Consider the following 21,374-nt stretch of genomic DNA (forward strand, 5'->3'; position numbering starts at 1 on the left):
GCTTGACCAAGTCTTCCGGATCCAATATGGAGACCCACTTGAACCCACCCAGTCTCCGAACTATGGTGAATTCCAGGTTCCTCGTATCATCCTGACACCAGACCCTTATGGAAGTGTTGATAAGAGCAACTCTTTCGCACTAGATCATGAAGCTTTCATTGTCTCCATTGATGAGCTACCTTACGATGGCAAAACAGAATCTCAAGAAGAAGGCCGTAATGCTAGAAATTGAAACCATGCAGAACGATGCCAACAGGAGCAAGTCAGCACCAAGCAGCAACCTGTTGCAAACACAAATGCAGCAGGTGACCAGCGCTAGCAGCTATGCAATGAACATGATAATGCCGACCAAGGTGGTGCTCGGGAAAGGCGCAGGCACTTTGGGCGTGCCCGCAATCTAGTCGCCAACCTCAAGCAGGCAGGCCACAACATCTGCGCAACACCACAAGCCAACCTTGGGGCCGCTGTTGCCGAGTTAGAAAATCTACTAGACTCAGACCAAGTCCGACGAGCTCAAGCACGACTGCAAGCCGCCAAGGTTCAGCTTGAGGAGCAGAACAACAATCAACCTACACACTCTCTCTCGGTCTACATCATTCAGGCATTCTCGAAGCCAGTCTGGGCACAGCAGATCCGATCGCCGTCGAGGCGAACGCACGGGTGGTCGGCTAGACCCAACCCGCAAAAAAGAAGTAGAGCAAAACACCATCCAGCCTCCCAACCTACTGGCCAACAACAATGCCAACCCGTCGGGGAACCCACCAGCAAACAACGCCAACCAGCCTATTAACAAGGCTTGCCAGCAAGACAACAATCACAACCGTCCCCACGGAGGGAGATGCAGTAATGGAGACCAAGGCTGACCAGAGCACCAATGTGATATTCGTGATGAACTGCATGAGCTCCATCAGAACCATGACATACGCGTTGACCTCAATAATCGTGAAGGACCAGAAAGGCGACCAGAGGGGAGGGTGAATGGGAGCCGATTCAAATTTTCTCAAAGAATCTCGGCTAAGGTTCCAAACCCAACCACAAACCTCTCTTCTAGCAAAATCAAGTCCACTTAGCTCTGCACAACATAATGGACCTAGAAATGATGCTAGGAGCCCAAATTGAGATTAGTGGAAGCAAGAAAGAGTCCAAACACATGTCGGAAGAAGAAATTTGAAAACCAACACCACAGTTCGGAAAAATCCGGACAAACCTTTGAAAAATTCTGAATGTTCAAAGATTTCTAGAAAAGCCTTCGGAAACTTCCGAAGGTCCAGAAATTTTCGGAATATTTCGGAACGGAATTTTCCGGAATCGCAAAAATCAGCCTTTGTGAGGAGGGAAGAAAAATCCGAAACTCGATCAACCGACATTCAAAAATCACGAAATTTGAACCATGGACTCACAACAATATACCAAAGGTATTCACAAAGTTTCAAGTCAAAAATCTTACGAATTGGTCACAAGATTCCATGGATTTGGAGAAGGGCACAAGAAGGGGATTTTTGGGAAATCTCAAAATCCAAGGTGCTCGTGCATGGATTTGCTACGGGATCATCCTAGATGTTCTTGCACATTTCCTAGCACCGATTTGCCCCAAGAAAACACCCCAAAACGCTCCCAACCGTGAGATCCAAAAATTCACCTAAAAATGCTCCAAAAATAGGGAAAAAGATAAATTTCAGATCTTGAGAAGGAGAAGCAATTGAGCACGAAGTTGATTCTTGGATTACTCCACCAAGTCCAGTTACAAGCCAATCCTAAGCACAAACAAAGCTTGGATGGCAAAAAGATCAACACAAAGATCCACTCTTCTCACCCTCCCTCCCACTACCAAAGATTCTCACAAATAAAAGGAGAAAACCCCCACCAAATCAACCAAAGGGATGGCTACCCCAACCAGCCATCTCTCATATATATAGGCATCCCGAAAATGTCCAGAATGCCCTTACATGAAGCACACAACTCAAATACCCTCCAGGGGAAAAATTGTCCAACTTTTTTCTCGTACATCGGACGGACTCGGCACCTTCACGACTTCGCTTCGCCTTAATGCAAGCTTCGCGATGGTGCCACGCATCCTCCAACTCAACGCCGTCCAACCACACCGGACTCATCCCCCAATTTTGAGACCAAACCGGTCAAACCCTCTTGCACACCCCGCAAGTGTGACTCATCCCCGATTTTGAGGCCAAACCGGTCAAACCCTCTCACACGCCCCGCAAGGTGTGATTCACCCCCGGTTTTGAGGTCAAACTGGTCAAACCCTCTTCCACGCCGCGCACAACGTGACTCACTGATGTTGACGTGTGTCCGACCTCCGCCAAGCCTTCGACGCCTCCAAGTCTTTCGCTCCCGGCTCCCGAGCCGCCTAGTCGACTCGCCTCCGTCCCGCTTGACTCAACCGATGCCATCTCCATCCTGTTCGTGTACTCTTGCTCTTCCGTGCACCATGTGGATCGCCCATGACTCCGCCCGGATTCCTTGGGTCCCTCAGTCCAAGCCTACTCATGTCCACCCTTCACAGCCCTAGTACATCAGCATGAACCTTTCGCTTGACCTTCACCTCATGCCATCAACCGCCATTTTGCATCCTATACCTGCAGATCCCAAGCCAAGAGACACAACATGTAGTTTACACAAACACCACAACACAACGCACACAACACAACACATCCGGTTAGCCATTAGCATAATCATGCACATATGAAATATGGACTCAACCGGTAAAGCCTCAAATCATCTAGTGAATCACCTACCACAAATAGACCAAGGCACATCTCAACTTGGTCTCTCAAATCAGCACAACGAGCACGACGAGTATGAGATCCGTTGCCGCAACGAGTACGGTTGTGACTATGGCGCTCCTGTGCCCAACCGCGACGCGACACGTGATGACAAATGTTGCCAGGAAGATGAGATGCGCTGCCGCGCCGACTACGACCATGCATATAGCGCCCCTAGAGGCGCCCACAACCCGCCCAGGCGCAATTATGACTACATAGATGCATACAACCTGCCTAGGCGCGAGTACGACTATGAAGATGCCTACTACCCACCTAGACGCAACTATGGCGGACATGGAAAGGCTCCTCTTGAGTAGTATTACCTTGACGCTGATTATGACAATGACATGGCAATAGACGGCTTCGCTGCTTTCACACCTTGCCTCAGGGTTGTTGTTTGGCCACCCACATTCAAGCCGGCCATCAATGAAAAGTACGACGGCTGCTCCGACCCCACCATATGGCTCAAAACATACAGCACTGTGGTCAGAGCCATCAATGGCACCACGACTTGATGGCTGCCTATTTACCAGTAGTGATGGGCGCTGCTCCGCTCCTATGGCTGGAGAATCTTCCTCCAAATAGCATTAACTCTTGGGGTCAGCTCGCTAGAGCTTTCATTTAGAATTATCAAGCCACCTACAGCCGACCTGGCAACAGGGAAAAACTCGGCCAAGTCCGCCAGATAATAGGCGAACCACTTCGAGAAGCTGTATGAGGCTGCACCAAAGACAGTCAGGCAGATGATGGAAATTGTCAACACACAAGCCGACCTCGAGGAAGCATCAAAAGTTCAATTCCAGAAACACCGCCAGGTCAATGATTACAATTAGTCAATCCATGACAAAGCCCGAGCATGTCAAGGGCACCGAAAACAAAAAAAAGCCCCATAGGTCTACGCTGCTGAAGGCGACCCGGCCAGGTAGGGCACTTTCAATCAGGAAGAATTCGATGGAACCCTCAGCGGCTCGTGCACCTTTCATATGGACGCAGATCATACTCTACGAGATTGCATGAATTTGAAGAAAGAGCTCGATGCACCTATGGAATACAAGCGACCTCGCCACAACGACTATCGTCGGGATAAAAATAAGCGCGACTATCATAGCCTTGATGATGATCGCCACCAAGACAATCATGACAACCGCCAAAATGATGAACATGGTGACCACAACGGCCACGACTTCCGCAACAGTAGCAAGCGCGATGATCACGGTAATAGAAAAGAGCGCCGTGACCGGCCACAGCAAGACGCCCAGTGGCCTAACACCGACAAGAATGGGGACTTCTAGCAGCCTGACAGCCAAGTCAACACCATTATGGGTAGCCACAATGCTTTTTGCAGCAATCGCCAGCAGAAGCTACGTCAGCGAGAAGTACACTTCATCTCAGTACAACCACTTCAATATCAGCGCTGTTCCGAGGAGACGATAACCTTCTCCAAGCAGGATCATTGGGTCCAGATCCCAGATCCTGGGTCCTACCCACTTGTGGCTTGCCCAACCATAGATCGAGCCCTACTCCCAAAGGTGTTGATTGACAGTGGTAGTGGCCTCAACATCATCAGCACTAAGACATTGAATCGCATGGATTTTGATTTCAAGCGGCTCCAGCCTTGCTGAAGCGTCCCCACATCAGCGGAGACTAAATGTGATGCAAATATCAGTCCCAGGATGCTGATAACACATTTATTCAACAGATAGTTCAAATACCGTACAACTCCCGAGGGAGTGGGCGTGAAAGCCATGCCGCGATAAGAAGCAAATAAATAATGGCGACGAGCCAAGTGACTGCCAAAAGACAGCACTCGGGACTACACGGCAGCAGAAGCATCATGCGAAGGGTAACACCACAGGCAGCGTTGGGTGCGGACACAACCTCCTACTCAAACTCCTCGGCGACGAAGTCCGGGTCTTCCTCTGTAGCAACGAAGCAAGGGTGAGTACAAAAGTACTCAACAAGTCCAACCCCATCCACAGAGGGGAATACAATCAAGAATATGCATAGGATAAATCAAGAATAAGGCTAAGGTCCATTTTGCTATAAAGCTAGGTTTTCAACACATGTAAGGTTTCATTTTTGAAAGAGTTTTCACAAAGCTTTTCCTTTAGTAACCGCAGCATTAAGTGGGGTTGATCCTACACAAAGGATCCAAATTTTATTGCTATCAGACTCCTCGTCCGCCATAGCTCACGGCATAACTTTCGGACACTTCCAAAATCCAACACACACCATAAAAACCATCCATCCCCAAGTGCTAGTTATGTGACCAAGCCATAACTTATCCAATGCCATGGACACGGCTACCCGGATAGGTTCTAACTCTGCAGAGGTTGTACACTTTTCCCACAAGTAGGGTACCATAGCATGATCACCTTAGTGCCGGTGCGGATCCTAATAAAGCCATTACCAACCTTAGCTAAGACTGACTAGTCCACATGGAAGCGACCAAGGGGTTAACGACCTACCAACGAGGTCTTAACCGGGGCTTAAGTCACAAACATCTTACCCCTTTTCCATGGGCTCCCGTTGCTCACCAGCTCACCCGAAGACTAACAGTTTAGCTAGTGGGATTTATGCTAAGCCGTCGCCCATACAACGGTCGAGTGGTTGCACGATGGTTGAATTAGGCAAGATGACACATCAACTCGGTCCTTAACCATGACAAGATGGATATCTCCCAACCTTGCTCAACCACAAAGGTACGAGCCCAACATTCTGGCATTTCACACAAGAAACACCCATCCATCTCATCTAAGCCTTTCTTGCCTTTATACCCGAAAACTCATTTTCTCATTTGAAAACACTCACACATTTATCCTCTAAATAAACCATTGTAGTCATGATTGAATTTGAGTAACAAGGTCCTAAGCATTCTAGCAGTAATTATCATCCAAATAGAGCAAGTCATATTCAAATCCTATGAACTAATCGACCATTTTAGTGAATGTGAAATAATTGTGACATACCTAGCATCATTGTTGATCCATGTTTTATCCATTGAGATAAAGTGACTTTCACACTAAATATTTTCACAGAGAATACAACTACACAACACATCAAAAGCTTAATTCAAAAGTTTAAGAAAGGCACTCACAGTAAAGCATATGAACTAGAGAAACAAATTCATACCTTTATACAAGCTCGTTTACTCCAATACTTCCAGCTACTGCCTGATAGTTTCCAAATGCTTGTAATAATATAGCAACTCACTGTTTCAAGAGAACAATAACATCTGCTTTAATAGAAAGAAAGGAAAGCTACATTTTTTTCCTATGTGAAAAGACTAGCAAAAGCACTGAAAGGAACATTTAGGCATGCTAAATTGCTTAATTTTTCCAACCCTGAAAGCACAGAAAGGCACTAAAATCTACATTTTTCCTATGTTGCTCCATTTTTCACCACAACAAAATTGCTAAAGAGGAATGCTAGGAGGGATGCCTACAGAGGAATGCTCCATTTTTCAAATGCCTATGTTGCCCCATCTGGAACCAAAGAGGAACGCTTGGAGGGGTTCTGCTTACCTGCTGGTGGAGGGCCGCCGCTTGCCTGCTGGTTGGAGGGGCGGCGTAGGTCGGCGCAGGAGTCGACAGGTTGGAGGGGCGGCGCAGGTCTGGCGGGTTGGAGGGGCGGGGGTTGGAGGGGCGGCACAGGTCGGCGGGTCGGAGGCACGCCGGCAGGTTGGCGGGTCGGAGGCACACCGGCAGGTCGGCGGGCGCAGGGCCAGCCGGCGCAGGAGGAGGCACGCGGGAGGCCGATTTGGAAGAAGCGGGTGAAGGAATTTTTGCTGGGTGGCGGCGGGCGTGGGAGGAGATTGTGGAGGATTAGGGTTTTCCACTTCTGACCGGTGGGCCTAGGTAAAAATGTTGTGCGGGTTGGGCCGGAAAAATGTGGGAGCGTTAAGTTTAGGCCTGCGTGGTACTTAATCCGACAGATGGGTGGATGCCATTCTTGGGCTGTACCGACCGATGACTCAATGGTACATGTAAAAAAATATAACGACGGATCATGGCTTGTAAAAGCCTTAAGTACCGACCAATCATTCGTCGAGATGCGATACCTCTGCAAGGAGTGAATAGTTTCCTAACTTTTGCATTTAGGAATTCAGCAGTAGGCAACAAGATATTATGCCCTTGTAGAAAGTGTGTTAACTCATTTTGGAGAGAGGCAAGTGATATACGAGAGCACTTGATATGCGATGGGTTTCTACAAGGGTACACAACATGGAACTTACATGGAGAACCTATCTCCATGAATCATGAAAACTTTGAAGGTGTTGAGGTTATAGAGGAGTCTAATGAGGATGATGACATATCTGGTTTGCTTAGAGACTTAGCTGCTGGTTTAGATGATAGAGGTGATTTTGATGACAATAGTTCTGATCTGGAACCTTGTCCTGAGTTGGTTGCCATTCAAAAATTGGTAGAAGAGAATAGCAAAGAGTTGTATCCTAATTGCAAGAAATATACACAACTGCGTTTCCTTGTCAGATTACTACACCTCAAACTCCTTGGAGGGTGGACCGATAGATCTTTCAACTTGCTACTAGATCTTCTTAATGATGCACTCCCTGGGGGTTCAGCACTACCTAGAAATTTTCATGAAGCTAAGAAATTGGTGAAGTCAATAGGAATTGGGTATAATAGTATTCATGCTTGTGAAAATGATTGCATTCTGTATTGGAAGAAGGATTCAGATTTAAATTCATGCCCAAAATGCAAGGTTTCATGGTGGAAATCGATAAGGAAGAGTCTAGATGGAAGACATACATATAAGGTTCCTAGAAAGGTTCTTCGTTACTTTCCAATAAAGAAATGTCTCCAAAGGTTATTTCTATCCTCTAAAACAGCAAGTCTAACTAGATGGCGTGATGAAGGCCGAAAAAAAGATGGTCTTCTAAGGCATCCTGCAGATTCACCACTATGGAAAGACTTTGATGAAAAGAATGAAGAGTTTGTTGCAGATAGCCGGAATATCCATCTTGGATTCGCTACTGATGGTTTTAACCCATTTAGATCCATGAATGTTACCTATAGTGTTTGGCTTGGTATTTGTATTCCCTATAATTTTCCACCTTCAATGTGCATGAAGCAATCCAATTTCATTCTTTCTTTGCTAATTCCTGGTAGATACAGTCCTGGTAGTGATATGGATGTTTTTTATCAGCCCCTAGTTGATAATTTGTTGGATATGTTTGAGAATGGAGTTAGAACTTATGATGCTTCAAAGGGTGAATACTTCCAGCTGCGAGCAGTAGTACTGTGGACTATTACTAATTTCCCAGATCTAGGTTATGCTTCCGATTCTATCACTGCTGGTGGAGTAGCATGTCCTGATTGCCACTCCAATACATGTTCAATTCAACTTGGTAATGGTAGCAAGACTTGCTATATGGGTCATTAAAGATTCTTGCATGAAAACCATCCATTTAGGTTTGATGCTAACAAATTTGGTGGTACTGAGTTTAGGCCAGCACCTACTCCACTTACCGGAGAGGAAATTTTGGATTGCACCAAGAACCTTAATACAATTTTTGGTAAGGATCCATCTGGAAAGAAACCAACAAGCAAGAGACGCAAAGTAGGAGAGCCGTTAGTCATTTTCAAAAGGAGATCTATTTGGTTCAAGCTTCCATATTGGAAAGATTTAATGCTGCGGCATAATTTTGACTTCCTGCACATAGGGAAAAATGTGAGTGAAAGCTTAGTTAACACATTCATGGGCACAGCTAGTAAATCCAAGGATAATTTGAATTCTCGATTGGACATTCAGTCTCTAGGGATTAGAAGTGATCTTCACCCCGTTGAAGTTGAAGACCAACTTTATTTACCACTTGCACCATACACAATGAGTCCTGATGAGAAGAAATTATTTTGTCAAGTACTAAAAGGGGTGAAGTTTCCTGATGGTTATGCATCTGATATACGACATAATGTACATGTTAATGAGAGAAAGGTATTTGGACTTAAGATTCATGAGAGCCATGTTATTCTACACCACTTGCTGCCACTTGCTGTGAGAAAAATATTACCTGAAATAGTCAGTGCTGCTGTGATTCGAATAAGTAATTTTTTCAAGAAACTTTGCTCGCATGTCATTCGAATTAGTGATATGGAAAGTCTAGAGGCAGACATAGCTGAAACCTTGAGCCTTCTTGAGGCTATATTTCTTCCTTCCTTTTTTGACATTATGGTTCACTTGATGGTACATCTTCCTGCCCAAGCAAGAATCACTGGTCCAGTTCATTTTCGGAGCATGTGGCCTGTAGAGAGGTAATTTTCGTAGGCACATTGCAGCATAGTGAATAAAATTTCATATGTTCACATTTTTATAATATTATGAATCTGCCTATTATTTATGTGAATAGGTTCTTGATGAGGTTGAAGGGTTCTGTTCATACAAAAAGTCACCCCAAGGGATCAATTATGGAGTGGTCTATGTTTACTGAGTGCCTTACTCTTTGTTCTCGTTATTTGCATGAGACTCAATTAAACCATCAAGTTAGAAATGAAGACAGTAGTACAACTCCTTTCTTCCATAGCATTGGTCGAGGATTGGCTGGAAAATGCACAGTGAGTTTAGATTACAAGACATGGCTGCAAGCCCATAGATATGTTTTGTTCAACTATGCCAACATAGGACCTTACTTGGAGTAAGTGATATATATTTGTTCATGATTTACTATGTCCATTGATCATTTTGTGGCCTTTGCTAAATTATTTAATGGCCTTTGTAGCAAGCATGCTTGTTATCTATCCTCCATTGGCCATCGAAATAAATGAGACATCAACCGTATGCAACATGAATCCTTTCATGAGTGGTTTAGGTTGCATGTAAGTAAAAAATAAAACTCAGCAAGTGTTATTTTAGAAGAGATTTCACATTTGTTTTAATTGTAGCAGTTCTTAATCACAGGTGGAAGAAAGTTGTGAGGATGTACCCGATGAGATTAAAATTTTAGCCAAGGCTCCAATGATGATTGCACATAAGTATAGTAGCTATAGCATAAATGGATTTAATTTTCACACAAAGTCCTATGATGAGGGTAGATCTGTTCAAAGTAGTGGGGTTGCTGTAGTTGCTGAGTCAAGCAACTTTGACAGGGGCAATAAAGATAACGTTATAATCAGAAACAAGACCTATTATGGTGTTGTAAAAGAAATTCTTGAACTAAACTATCACCACAAAGGAAATGTGGTGCTTTTCAAGTGTGATTGGGTTGACAACCGTCTGCACAACAAATGGGTAAAAATAGATCAATTTAGCATCACAAGTGTCAACTTTAAACATTTATTCAATACAGGTGAGAAAATGTCAGATGAGCCCTTCATTCTAGCATCACAGGCTATTCAAGTATATTATGTTCCTGATCCAGTCGACACAGATTGGGCTGCTGTTGTTCAATCTAACCAAGAGATGTGTATGACTTTGATAATTTGGAGAATGAACACACAAATATTGACAGTGGACTTCCATTACAAGTGGCTGATATGAATGCAGATGTGACTGTAGATATTGTTAATGCGACTATACCTACTGTTAGGACAGACATAGATGGCATACTTGTTGATCCAAAAAAATCTAAAAAAAACTCTGTAAAGTAAGTCTTGCTTAAATAATGCAGCTGCTGTAGTTTTCTTACTGATTCCTTGATGAGGTTGCTAATTTTTTGTTTTCTACAGGAAGAAAAATGGCAAGCGCAAGAGGAAACAATAAGGATGGCCTTAGCGAGTACGAGCAGGAGCAGGAAGCAAGGATTGCTAGAAACAAAAGGAGGTTGGAAGCTCTCAAAATCCCTTCTATGAGCATTGAGGTAGCAAAAGGTCCAAGTAGGAAAAAAACAAAGGTTTGTGGTCAGGCTATTCTTTTTGCAGTTGCATTTGGTACTCTATACAGATTATAACACCATACTGTTTCTTTCATGTAGAAAACTCATAACAAAAGTGATGCAGCAAGTGAAGGTTCCAATCTGCGTGTGAGGTCAAAAAAAAACCCGTGCTGAGATTGTAGAAGAGCAGATTGATGAGGATATTGATTGCGACTCAATTGGAGATTTCTTAGGTGACAACGAAGGTATTGTATCTATCTTGTGATTGGAGCACAAAAATAGGTTGCAATTATACAATAAGTTTCTCAAGTTTAAAGATTTTGGTATTAGATTTGGACAGCAGTCCACAAAGGAAAAGGAAAGGAAGGGGTATCACTAAATTGGATGACATATTTGGAAGATCACCTACTATGCCTAAAATTAAAATAATGGTCAATGAATATGGTCAGCCCGTTGGACAGAATGCTAGGAAGTTTTCTATTGCAATTGGCTGTCAAGTGAGGAGGACAATATCAGTAGCATGTCCTGATTGGAGGCTTGTGGATGCTGAAAAGAAATTTGAGGTGTGGACCAACATAAAGGTAATTGCATAGTATCATGGCTACTAGTTCTTGTGTGTATTTGTAGTTTTTCCTGCTAGTTCTGTGACTACTTTTCTATAGCTAGTTAGGCAATCTATGATATTGATGATGCTTCCTATAACTGGTTTATGGATACTGCGGGGAGAAAATGGAAGGAATTTAAGTCAACCTTGAAGGAGTTGTATTTTAGTGGAAAACTAAGTGACGAAGAACAGAAGGAAAAACATGCTGACAGAGCTAATGCTGCTGAATGGAATTTTCTCATTGACTATTGGATGACACCTGAATGTCAAGTAAGGACTAATTAATATGGCCATGTTCTCTTGAATATATTTTTTCATATATATGCATAACCTATTACTTTTTTATCATAGAATCGCACTGAAGTATGCAAAGAAAACCGTGGAAAGTTGAGGGTATATCATACATCAGGCAGCAAGAGTTTTGCCTTTTCTAGGCATGAACTGGTACTGAAAACATATATATTTTCTTGCATTTGCTTTACATTATTGTCTTTCATTTTTAGCATTGAAAGTTTAAACACATGTAGGGTGAGAAACTAGGGCGCCCTGTGAGAAGAGATGAGGTCTACATCAAAACTCATACAAGAAAGAATGGAGTTCCTAAAACACAAGCTGAACCAATAATAGTAAGCTCATTCCATTATTTGTTGCTCATCATTGCTGTTCTAGCCATGAACCGGTCTTCTGATTTCCAGCCTATGTTGTTAGCTCATCAGTTGTCACCAGCATGTGAATTATTTTTTCCCTTGCATTGCCCCATGAGTCCTAATCTACATTCAACGTCTGCTCATTCCAACTATTGGACTGCTCCGGCCAGTTGCCATGGACAACATCAGACTTCTTTTTGTCCCACATATTGCTTCATGGTGCTGTTGTCTTCTTACACCAAGAATCTTGATGCACATCCATCCCTTGATCCACTTATTTTCTGATGCTGATGGTGGTGCTGGCATATTGCCCAATGGGTCAAGATCCAAATTTTTCTTTAATTTCTCAGGAGCACTGGACTACATCTCCCAGTGGTTTGGTAGCTGCTGCAGCTCCATTAGTTCAACCTCCCCAGTCACCAGAATCATTCCCAGCACTTGCATTCTTCCCCAACTCGAGGTCTGAACAAACGAAATGTTGTTGAATTATCCCAGCAAGAATTATCTTGGTAAAAAAAAAGATTGTCTAGGAGGGCTGAACATACATATTTCATTTGTGCAGAACAAACTTAAAGATGTTGTTGAAGTCTATCCCGAGCTTAAGGAAAGAACAATTGAAGAGGGTGACGTATTTGCTACTGTTTGTGGAGAAAAGGAGCCAAGAGGGCGTGTTCGTGGTTTGGGTCTAGGACCAACTCCTCAAGAGGTTGGTACCCCTGGGTTGAGGAATTACAAACCAACAAGGCTTCAAATGGAAATTCTAGCTCGTAAGAAGCTTGAAATAGAGAAAAATGCTTTAGAACGTCGCATAGCAGAAATGGAGGAAGCCCATGAAGAGAAAAGGATGGCAAGGCATAATGCAGACCACCTCTCACAGCACGGTTCTAATTCAAGACTTCATTCATAGGTTTCCTGCTGTTCAATTCTAATGTTTATTTATTTTGTGCAACTTAATTTCTTACAATTCTAATGCTTGATGTAGAGCCCAAGGTCCGAAGGCCATGTCGATGAGGCAAATCATGATGCTGAATCTGAAGATGATGGTTCAGATCACAATGCTCATTCCGATGCAGAGGAATTATTGCTTGCGAATAGGCGTTCAGCAGCCCCATCAGTGCAGCAGCCTCCTCGGTCCCAACAATGCAGCCCCACCAGTGTTGCCCCAGCAACCCTTCCAAGGAATGATGTCACTTGCTCGCCACATGAAGAACTTGTAATCTTCTCATCCAACATATGAATTTTATAATTCTGATTTGTTATAGTGGTTCTATCATATGAAGTGCCAATTTTTTGCTTTAGGTTGGAAAGGAGGTGATATTATATGCCATGTTGAGATCGGAGCTACCTGTTGCTAAGGGGACGATTATTTCAACTAATCCAAACACCATGGTAGGAGGTCAGGTACTTGGAAAGCAATATTGTAAAGTTATTGTGAATTTAGTGCTGAAAAGGGATGCAATTCTGCCTCGACCCTATGCTGAAATGAGCACTATGGCTGATGCTCAAATGATGTCAATTGCATGGCCATATAGAAAAGTAATCACCTGAACTTGTGTTTGTTTATTTTTTTTCCATCTCTGGTGATTGACCAAGATGCTAACTGATGGTATGTGTTGTAGTTGAAAGTTAGCAAGGCATCAAAATCCTTCCAGGGTGCTGCAGCTAGTGCAGGTATTTATAGTTGCTAACTGATGATACGTCACATACTTATGATTTAGATTAAGTATGACCTTGCAAACATAGAAGAAACATGGAATGTACCATATCTTCTAAAACCATAGAGATGCTTGGGTGCTGTATGAGCTACTTTGATGACATGGCATTTTACTTTTCTGCTACTTTGCTCAAAATTATCAGTGATTCCATGGCATTGCTTTCAGGCAGTTTTGGAAGAAATGCTAGAAAGGTCCCTTGAAGCTGGTTGCAAGCTAATCAAGTGTTCATTGATTTTGTGTTGTTTTGGAGTATGTATAGATGACTTTTTGCACTCAACCTTGGCTGCGAGCTTGGATGTTTGGCTGTGAGCTGAGCTTGGTTGTAGTGAATTTTGATATTTTGGTCTCAAATAGTAGATGCAGAAATGGTCTTAAATATTTTGGCTATAAGCTGAGCTTGGATGTTTGACTTTTAATGATGTTAAGAAGTTGTAGCTGTGTATGATTGATGGACATGATGAGCTAGTGATGTTGTTATGTGGTTCCATTAATTGAATGGAAGCTTTTATACCTAATATGGTCGCTTGCTTTGTGATTTATGTGTGTACATGGATATTAGATTAATCTTCGTTTTGGATATTTTGATATATCCAAACGATCCTGTTGAACTGTTGGTCGCTATAAACTCGTAAGAGCGTTGAATTATTAGCGTAGAGAGCAACCGACTATTGGTCGGTATAAATTCGTCGGTCATTATAGACTTATACCGATGCCACTTATAACGACTAAAAGCTGCGGTCGGCATAATGCTATAACGACTGATGATCCATCGTTACAACGGCTTGTACCGACCAAAACGAAGTCCCTACATTGTGGCTGTGGTACAGTGGATGTCGCAGCATCTGGGGGTGTTTACTGTTTCGGTGCGTTTGTCTGTTAGTGTCATGCTTCTGTTGTATCTTCAGGGACTTCAGGGACAGTTTTCGACCGGAATTTTTATGTTTTGGACTACACCCCAATAGGTCATCAGAGCGGCCAGATCCCAGCGGCTCTCGTGGAAATATGGGACCTGCTTTCCACAGCGCACCTCCAAGGCCAACGGACAACCAGCCTTCCACGGCACTCCCGGACAATACTGAGGGGCACTCACCTTCAGCACATCCGACCTGCCTCTGCCTTCCATGCTACACCCTAGCACTCACACCTCCGAGGCTACCGAACCTGCCATAGTGTAATATAAGCGCCTCATTTAGTAATGCACTTCCTTCTTGTAGATAGGAGTGTTTGTGAATTAAGGTGTATGAAATCAAGAGGATGGAGGAAGAAATGTTTGTAAGGCCCATGTTGTTAATGTCTTGGGGATTATACAGGGTGGCGATTGCATTGTTGTTTAATAAAAAGTGCTGAAGAGATGAAATGTGAAAGTGCGTGCCCTGTATTTTTAAACAAAAAACACAAAGGTCATGCATGCCTCATTACATGAAACAAGAACACGAAATTGCACTCTCCGGTTATATGATGCACCATCCCCTCCTCGCCATGGTGGTTGGAATCTCCCAAACAAAAAAAAATGTTGACACTATGCTGGTAAGGTATGTGTTTCTATCAAGTTATCCATTCCCTTTGCTCACAAATGCATAATTGATGTGGTGTTGGAATTATGGGTGCATGAGTCCACGTCTCCAACCACCATTCAAATCTTGGTTTGTTTTTGGGATTTAGTTCATCCTGATGTTGGCAATTAAAGCAGACTCGATGACACTTGCATACTGCTGGTTTGGGCTTCCTTTCTGAAGATGGTATTAGTGTTGAGGGCTTAAGCTGGCTGTACAAAAGGTTTGTGAAGTTACCATGCTCTTGTATGTTCCTGTCATGCTGGTTCTGCATGCTTTGTTTCTGCAGGGAGCTAGGGACACGCTTTCAAAACTACTTTCTTCCCACAACCGCACATAATGCTAATGAGCACCCCCACCTCTGAGGCCACCGGGCCAGCTGCCATAATGTAATTCAAGCGCCTCGTTTACTCATGTGTGCTTCTTATGTTTTCTTATGTCACATTTTGTCAGGGGCGGATCCAGGGCCCGGGCTGCAGCCCGGGGCGAGACCATGAAGTCCCTTTAACCTATGTGCTGTTTAGCCTAACAAAATGAGGCTTAGGAGACAAAATTAGACTATTTTATGTGTGATTCAACAGCTCAGCCCGGGGCGCAGCCCCGTTCTGGATCCGCCCCTGCATTTTGTGTTGGACATACTGTGCATGATTTAGGAGTGTTGTGAATTAATAAGGCATGTATGAAATGAAGACGATGGAGGAAGAAATGTTCGTAGTAAGGCCCATGTTGTTAAAAGTTTTAGGGACACTAAGTGCTGATCGCGTTGTTGTTAAACTGCAAATGCTGAGATGAAATACGAAAGCGATGCTTGAAGACTCGTATTTCTGAAAAGATTTGCTAAAGGATAGGGAAATTTTTTTAAGTTGTGGGACTTTCAAGATAAAGATGGATCACAAACTTGATTTTGGGAAGACATCTGGGATATCACCCTCAAAGAGCAATTTTCAACATGCATAATATGCTCTACTATCCTCATGCTACAGTGGCAAATGTTATGAACCAGACGCCTCTTTAGAAGAGCTTTAGTTGGGGATAAAATTACTGCTTGGCACAACCTTATAGCTAAAATAGCTTCCTACCAGCTTTATCACGGGAGGGATAATTTTACATGGGATTTGCATAGACACGACAATTTTAGTGTAAGCTGTATGTATCAGTATCTCATAATTCAGGATACTCTTTTTATTAATAAATTTATATGGAAGCTGAAGATCCCTCTAAAAATAAAGATTTTTTCCTTTGCTACATTCAACGAGTCGTTATTTTAACATAGGATAACCTAGCTAAGAGAATAGGGAGTAAAAAATGTTTCTTGTGTGATCATAATGAAACAATTAGGCACCTCTTTTTTTATTTTTATTGTTAACATGCCAAGACAATTTGGAGAGAGCTACGAGTCATCCTCACCGAGGTCAATAAATCATATGGTCCAGAATTGGTTAATGTGGATAGAGAATAAGACAAGACGGTTGATCTATGTAGGGGCTGGTGCTATTATATGGGTGATTTGGTATACTCGTAATGATATGGTTTTTGAGGAAAAAAATTCACCTCTTTTATGCAAGTTGTATTTAGGCTGCGGTTTTGATCCTGTTGCAGCGTGAAGCAGTCCGGGCGGCAAGCAAACACTGGAAGTTGTCGCTTTGGATATCTTCGCCAAGAATGGATGGAGAAACAATAATAGATTTTGCTTTTGATTTTTCCTTAAATTTGATGGACTATTATTTCTATCTTGGTGATCAGCTTCAATGCTGTAAGAACTGAACTGTGTGCGGTCACAGAGGCCGGAGATAATTACATTTTCTAAAGAACAAAAGCGTGTGCCTTGCATCTTGAAAGGGAAAATTTTTAATCGGGTGTTTCAGCCGGCTCCATCACTCGATTTTCAAACGGTTTGATGGACTCACGCATGAATCTGTCACCGTTTGATCGTAGCTGCATTTAGTTATGTTCTGTGTCTCTGTCGCATAGGGTCCAGCTGTCAGTGTCTAAAGTACAATCGGTGCGGATCTCTCTCTCATCCCCGGCGATTTCATCTTTCTCCACCTCGCGAAGGGGAGAGCTCACCCAGGTGAGGATGATTTCTAGGGTTTGTGCTGATCCTTTGTTTGTTTGATAGAAGTTGAGTCTACGGTTGTCTATTATCTCCCTGGTGTCATTTTGTGATTTTATTTGTGGGGATTTTTAGGATTGTTTGGCAACAAGGTGAGGCGATTTCTAGTTTTTTCTGCATCTTTGTGATTTGATTTGTGGGGATCAGCGTTTGGGGCCCCATTAGTTCGCACCAGATGTATCATTTTTGTTTTTGTTGTGGGATTTGATTTTTTTAGCTCCATCTAGATATCCTAGGCTTCCAATATAATCTACTCTTATTTCATCATCTAATTAGTGTGTGTGTTTTCATTGTTGTTCACGTAGAAAATGATTTTTTTCCTCTTTGATGTTCAACTCTCCTCATGTATTTGTGTGGGTATGGTTTTGATTTTGAACGGCAGGTGTTACTGGTTTGAGTTTTCTGATGCTTTTTCCTAATATCCTTTGAACAGTAGCACGGTGTCTGCCATCTTAGAGTATATTTCCCCTTGTATTATGGTCATTCGATTGGTTGGATTGGCTCCTGTTGTAATCTGTACTGTGGAAATTGGAAATGTAATTTTTACACGATGTGATTGATTGCCACCATAGCCTGCTGCCCCATTTACTCATTGGGTCTTTTTTGTTTCTTCATTTGCTGAAAATTCTATGTAGCACTGAATCTTTTTGCAGATCTCTGAAAAAGGCTACCTATAAGTATTTTGTGCCACCGTAACCTGCTCCCCTCTCCCACTAGGATTTTTTAGAGGTTGATTTGTGATAGATTATACAACTATGATTAATGATATGCTAGGTTAATTTACAGTCCATTTCATTGGTTCCCAGCTATTTAGGATCTCACTCTTTTTGTACCATATATATGTTCAGTTCATATATGTTCATCTCATCATCTCGCAACTCTTTGCTCTGATTTGTTTCATACATCCATTTTTAGCATTTATTGTGTCTAAATGCATTATCTAAAGTAGGTAGATTCATATACAGTTCAAATGCACTAAATTTATATGGACACCCTCATTGTCATTTGTACTATCTGCATATGTAATTTGTGTTACTATATGTAGATATCCACATGGCTAGGATTAAGATGCTTTCTTTGTGTCCCTGAGTTGATCTGGCCTGCTCTAATTTATTCTAGAAATTCTTCACTAGGTTCATAGCATTGGCCAACCGAGGTGGCCTTGGCTTTTACTATCTGGTGGCCCCACTTGACTACCTCTAATGTATTTAATTTTTGGGAATCACGACTTTTACTCCAAGTGGTTGGTGAGGCCTGAATTTTTTTTCCCTTTCTTTTTTGTTCTTCAGAGGCTACATGCTCAGTTGAGGTGAATCCAATGTTCTTTCCAATTTTCTGAATCTTATCCCATTCAATTCCTAGTTTCATTTAGTCATCATTTTTTGTTAGGTGTGATTCAGTCTATAAGTTTTCCCTGTTGAATAGCTATGGATTCATTGATTGGCTTTGAAAATGTCATGATTCTCTCATTTTCCTTCCAAATCTACTCTGTGAGTTCGATTGGCTCCGTTAGGACCTTGATTTACTCGATAACTTTGCTTCATTTGATTGGTGTATTTCAATTTTACACTACAAGTTTAGCGATTAGGTTAGACAATTCTACGATTTCTTCAACTTCTCTTTGTTGAATTGGTACTTGACATGATTGGCTCTGTGTGGATTCAGTTTTAGTTGTTATCCATAGGTTTGTGCATGCATACTTTAGCTTTTCATATTTTGCTACTATTTCATGCTTATGCTTATCCTCTTCTCTTTTTTCCCCTTTTCTATTTTATAGATCATTTCGCCTTCAGTATCATGCTATGAGTACTTTACACTGATTGTGGGTTTATGATGACTTTTGTAGATTAAACCAACTGTGATGCCGAGAGATTTTTGCACCTAGGTTTTTTTTTGTCCGTAAGGTGATTAGGTATTTGTAGTTTGTTAGTTGGATAGGTTTCATGTAGTTTATGACCCGGACTGATATTTCTTCATTATATTTTGTTGGTGAAAGTTGTAATATGCAAGACATGTTTTATTACTTTTTTTCAAAAATTATTTGGTCTGCAGAGTATTTCTAATATTCTTTTAGTTTTACCTATCGTAGCAATTTTCTTTGATGTTAAGATTTTTTTTGGGATCTCTGCTTGTTAGGGTTTACCAGAGTGCGTACTGGTTCAAAGTTCATCTTAGTAAATAATTTGGTCATTCTATTCTGTCCTTCTCTTGTTTGTTTGATTCTCCCAATGCCTTTTTTAGTAAGAAACCCAAAACATACACCTTTCCCTGACTATATCACATCTGATAATATATTAAATATGCTATTTTTGTACATTTCCATTTTTTTACGATAACAATTAAGTTGAATTTACAGTGATAATATGTCACTGTCAATTCCTTATTTTTATACTGTCATTAGACATATTATAGGTGCATTGTGAATATCTATTAAGTTTCTTTTCAATGCACTCTGATCAACAATTATAAGTTAGTTGACATCTCTGTGTGATGCACTATAGTTTCTGCAGTTTAGCTTGATGTACATCAATTTCGTCACTTCTTTGGCTCCTCGGTTGTAGGCTTTGCTCAAGGGCTTCCTGGAAGGCCTAGATGCTAATAAATTTTTTGTCAGCCCCCATGTTGCTCATCTTTAGCATATGTTGATTTCTGATTTAAGTTGCATGTGAGTTCCTTCATTTTATCATTGACTGGTTAGTTTTTTTCAAGCAGATGATGATTCATCTTTTGCAAGGTGGATGTCCAATTTTTTAGAACTCATTGCCATCTCACAATATCTGAATGTGATTACTAATGTTCAATTGGCATTATTTTTGCATCTTAGGAATTTCTTTTGACATCCCAGTTTTCCATTCTATTGTGTATCATTGTTTTTCTTGTTACATGTTGTTGCTTAGAGTGATGATGTGAATAAGCCTACACCTCCATGCCAATAAGATTGTATAGGATAATTTAATTTACATGATGATAGTACTGTTACGACAACATCTAATGTACTGGAACTACTACTTTGATCTCATTAATTTCAAATTGACTTTGCGCAATTGATGATTATAATGAGTTTTGGATTTCAGGTTTATCATGTGAGATATGAGTTCCTTATGCTCCATCAGTAGTCATGTATCCTATTTGCAAGAAAACATCTAAGTTGTTTTCATGTTATGTGGTTCCGTTCCGAGAAATAGTTTTTTTTCTTTTTTACAGTATGTATCCTAGAGTCCATTCTGGTAACAAAGGTTAGGTTTTGACGCAACTATGATTACATAGCAAGGAAAATAGAAAAATTACGTAGATTTTTTTTCATTTGTGGGGTTTCAGTGATTACCCCAATAATCTTGTTTGATATTCATAGAAATAATCTGAACACTGGTATATAAATTTGCATTTGTGGGGTTTTACTAATCACCCAAAATTTTGTCTATCTGCATTCCATAGAACATTTTGAAGAATTTGAATTTTGTAGAATCTGTGTCATGTATCTCTTTTGAAATTTTTCTCATTTCGCATTTGAGGGATTTCATTACTCCCCTCAACATTTGAAGATCTGTAAATCATAGTAATTTTTTGAATTAATCTGTCTCTTTCCTGTCTTTCTCATTTTGAATATATGGACTCAACTACTTCCCTTATTTTTCTAAAACTTTGTAGACTGTATAAGTTTTGTCTTTTACGTAGTTACGTCTACTTTTGTATTTTCTTCTTTCAATTATTTACTTTTATTTTTGAAGATTTTTCAGTCATCCATTTCTTTTTTTAGTTTTTCTTCACTTTATCCTGTGTTGGGCTGCATCATTGGCTCTATTATTTGCATTTATTTATATTTGTTTTGTCATAATTCTTGTCTGTTTTGATGTTTATGTTGAGTGATTGAAATTCAGGTGAGCACCTCTTATTTTTCATCCAACTTTTTGATCACCACAAATTCCAGGTGATTTGATGGCCCAAGTCACCCAGTGAAAGGAGGCATGAAATCATTCAGATTTTGTCCCATCATAGATTTGGATGATTTGATCTCTAAAATCACCTGGGTCATGGAAGGCCCCAAATCACTTCAGCATATATATATATATATATATATATATATATATATATATATATATATATATATATATATATATATATATATATATATAT

This window comes from Setaria italica, chromosome VII (genome assembly GCF_000263155.2).
Source record: "Setaria italica strain Yugu1 chromosome VII, Setaria_italica_v2.0, whole genome shotgun sequence".
Taxonomy (NCBI): domain Eukaryota; kingdom Viridiplantae; phylum Streptophyta; class Magnoliopsida; order Poales; family Poaceae; genus Setaria; species Setaria italica.